This window comes from Triticum dicoccoides, chromosome 7B (genome assembly GCF_002162155.2).
Source record: "Triticum dicoccoides isolate Atlit2015 ecotype Zavitan chromosome 7B, WEW_v2.0, whole genome shotgun sequence".
NCBI lineage: Eukaryota > Viridiplantae > Streptophyta > Magnoliopsida > Poales > Poaceae > Triticum > Triticum dicoccoides.
The window spans coordinates 53,053,549-53,058,081 of NC_041393.1; positions in this window are offsets into that span (position 1 = coordinate 53,053,549).

Consider the following 4,533-nt stretch of genomic DNA (forward strand, 5'->3'; position numbering starts at 1 on the left):
TACAAGTCATCTTCAATAGAGGTGTCATGCATGGTACGTGTCTGCAACCAGCTGGCGAAACTCCTGGTTTGTTCACGTGTAACCCAGTCATCAGACCACTCCGGGTGTTTGGAGCGTAGCAAATTCTTGTGTTCATCCATATACGGAGCCACCAAGGCGGAATTCTGTAGAACTGTGTAGTGTGCTTCAGTGAGAGAATGTCCGTCCATACATATTATTTGTTCCCCTCCTAGCGTGCCTTTTCCATCCAGTCTGCCCTTATGCCGCGATTCAGGAACACCAATCGGTTTAAGGTCAGGAATAAAGTCAATACAAAACTCAATGACATCCTCATTTTGATGGCCCTTGGAGATGCTTCCTTCTGGCCTAGCACGGTTATGAACATATTTCTTTAAGACTCCCATGAACCTCTCAAAGGGAACATATTGTGTAGAAATACAGGACCCAAAACGTTAATCTCTTCGCATAGGTGAACTAGGACGTGCATCATGATGTTAAAGAAGGATGGTGGGAACACCAACTCGAAACTGACAAGACATTGCACCAAATCATTCTGTAACCTTGGTATGATTTCTGGATCGATTACCTTCTGAGAGATTGCATTGAGAAATGCACATAGCTTCACAATGGCTAATCGAACGTTTTTCGGTAGAAGCCCCCTCAATGCAACCAGAAGCAGTTGCATCATAATCACGTGGCAGTCATGAGACTTTAGGTTCTGGAACTTTTTCTCTGCCATGTTTATTATTCCCTTTATATTCGACGAGAAGCCAGACGGTACCTTAATACTGAGCAGGCATTCAAAGAAGATGTCCTTCTCTTCTTTGGTAAGAGCGTAGCTTGCATGACCCTGATGTATGCCGTCTTCTCCGTGCATACGTTGCTGGTCCTCCCGTGCCTCAGGTGTATCTTTTGTCTGCCCATACACGCCCAAGAAGCCAAGCAGGGTCACGCAAAGATTCTTCGTCACGTGCATCACGTCGATTGCGGAGCGGACCTCTAGGTCTTTCCAATATGACAGGTCCCAAAGTATAGATTTCTTCTTCCACATGGGTGCGCGTCCGTCAGCGTCCTTCGGAACAGGTTGTCTGCCAGGACCCTTTCCAAATATCACCTTCAAATCCTTGACCATATCATGTACATCAGCACCAGTACGGTGGCGAGGCTTCGTCCGGTGATCCGCCTCACCTTTGAAATGCTTGCCTTTCTTTCTTACGGGATGCCTGCTCGGAAGAAATCGACAATGTCCCAGGTACACATTCTTCTTACAACTATTCAAATATATACTGTCGGTATCATCCAAACAGTGCGTGCATCCGCTGTATCCCTTGTTTGTCTGTCCTGAAAGGTTACTGAGAGCAGGCCAATCATTGATGGTCACGAACAGCAACGCCTTTAGGTCAAATTCTTCCCCCGTGTGCTCATCCCACGCATGTACACCTGTTCCATTCCACAGTTGTAAGAGTTCTTCAACTAATGGCCTTAGGTACACATCAATGTCGTTGCCGGGTTGCTTAGGGCCTTGGATGAGCACTGGCATCATAATGAACTTCCGCTTCATGCACAACCAAGGTGGAAGGTTACACAAACATAGAGTCACAGGCCAGTTGCTATGGTTGCTGCTCTGCTCCCCAAAAGGATTAATGCCATCTGCGCTTAGACCAAACCATACGCTCCTTGCGTCATCTGCAAACTCCTTCCCGTACTTTCTTTCGATTTTTCTCCACTGCGACCCGTCAACGGGTACTCTCAACTTTCCGTCTTTCTTACGGTATTCTCTGTGCCATCGCATCGCCTTGGCATGCTCTTTGTTTTGGAACAAACGTTTCAACCGTGGTATTATAGGAGAATACCACATCACCTTGGCAGGAATCTTCTTCCTGGGGCGCTCGCCCTCGACATCACCAGGGTCATCGTGGCTGATCTTATAGCGCAATGCACCACATACCGGGCAAGCGTTCAAATCCTCGTACTCACCGCAGTAGAGGATGCAATCATTAGGGCATGCATGTATCTTCTGCACCTCTAACCCTAGAGGGCAGACCGCCTTCTTTGCTCCGTACGTACTCTCGGGCAATTCGTTGTCCTTTGGAAGCATATCCTTTATCATTACCAGCAACTTTCCAAATCCCATGTCAGATACACCATTCTCTGCCTTCCATTGCAGCAATTCCAGTGTGGTGCCCAGATTTTTCTTGTCACCTACGCAATTCAGGTACAACAATTTTTTGTGATCCTCTAACATGCGCTGCAACTTCTTCTTCTCCAAATCACTTGCGCAGTTTCTCTTTGCATCGGCAATGGCCCGACCTAGATCATCAACGGGCTCATCTGATGCCTCTTCTTCAGCTTCTTCCCGCATTGCCGGCTCAGCTTCTTCCCGCATTACCGGCTCATCTTCCCCCATTGTTGCATCATCGTATTCAGGGAACCCATGGCCAGGATAGCTGTCGTCGTCCTCTTCTTCTTCATTGTCTTCCATCATAACCCCTCTTTCTCTGTGCTTGGTCCAAACATTATAGTGGGGCATGAAACCGGACTCAAACAGGTGGACGTGAATGGTTCTTGACGTAGAGTAATTGCGACCATTCTTACAGCCAGCACATGGACAAGGCATAAAACCATCCGCCCGCTTGTTTGCCTCAGCCGCAAGCAGAAAAGTCTGCACGCCCTCAACGAACTGGGGAGAGCATCGGTCATCGTACATCCATTGCCGGCTCATCTTCATTACACAACACCGAATAGACCAAATTAATACAAGTTCATACATAAAGTTCATACAACACTTAAATGCAACAAACAAATAACTCTCTAGCTAAAGCATTTAAATGCAACAACAAATGCGATCAAGATCGCAACTAAGGTAACAATTGATCCAACAGCATAATGATACCAAGCCTCACTATCGATGGCATATTTTCTAATCTTTCTAATCTTCAAGCGCATTTTCTCCATCTTGATCTTGTGATCATCGACGACATCGGCAACATGCAACTCCAATTCCATCTTCTCCCCCTCGATTCTTTTCAATTTTTCTTTCAAGTACTCATTTTCTCTTTCAACTAAATTTAACCTCTCGACAATAGGGTCGGTTGGAATTTCCGGTTCACATACCTCCTAGATAAAAATATCTATGTCAACTTGATGGGCATAATTTGTCATAAACACGAAATGCAACAAATAGTTTTAAAAGAGAATATACCACATCCGAATCATAACAATGACGAGGGCCGACGGGGACGGATATCAAAACCATGACACTATGTATAACAAACAACGTACGGGTAAGATAATTATTATACGAGTAACTATATATCCAAATCACACAAACATCAATTTTTTTATATAAAATTTCATGAACAAGAGGCTCACCACAAGGTGGTGCCGGCGACGGGACGGTGCGGGCGATCGACGGTGGTTACGACGGAGATTTAGAAGGCACTAAGTAAACCACACCTACATATGCAAACTAAGTGTTATTTTGACCTCAAACTGCATATAAATCAAATACTACCACATATAATTCATCCCAAATTACTAAAACCCACAATTAATCACTATATAAACCAATGCAAGAGCTAATCTAGCAATGAGAGATGAAAGGACAAAGTTGCTAACCTTAGTGATCATTTGAATGGATGGGGGCCTGCAAATCTTGACAAATTTGGGGCAAATTTTGTGATGAACTCGAGAGGAAGGAGGGAAGAACAGAGGAGAGGGAGAGGGGAAAGGGGGAAGAACAGAGTGCGGGTGGACGAAGCGTTTATATAGGACGACCTTTAGTACCGGTTCGTGCCACGAACCGGTACTAAAGGTGCTGGAAGGGCCCCACTCTGACAACATCCTGCCACCACTTTCTTTAGTACCGGTTCATGGCATGAACCGGTGCTAAAGGTTCGCCACGAACCGGTACTAAAGAGCTCCTCCCGCCTAGCCGTTGGAACCGGCACTAATGGACACATTAGTGCCGGTTCTGTTACAAAAGGGGACTAATGTGTCTCACATTTGACCCTTTTTCTACTAGTGTACCTCTACCTAATCCCAAAAAGAAATATGATATGCTTATTTTGGGGACATTCATATCCCCGTTGAGGTAACTTAGTGTTTTACGGAAGTGCTTCGGTCTCATGCTAACCGAAAGTGGTCGTTAATAAGACTTGATCAAACTTATTAATGGATCATTTTTTAGAGGTATGAAGTTGATGAATTTAGTGAGACCTACCTTTTGTTTTCTATTTTTATAAGTTATATAAAATAGAATGTCATGCTTTATCTGTTTTCTGAATTTTCCGTGCAATAAAAAATGACCCAAAAATAAAAGTTCTCAGAATGCTCTAAAATTTTAATATGATTTTTTTCTGAATATTTCTGATTTTTTATGCAAATAACATCAGAGGAGAGTGCACCAGGTGGGTACAACCCACCTAGACGCGCCAGCACCCCCAGGTGCGCCCTGGTGGGTTGTGCTCCCCACGTGGGCCCCCTCACTTATCTCTTTAGCCCATGTCACCACCTACCTCCAAAAAATCACCA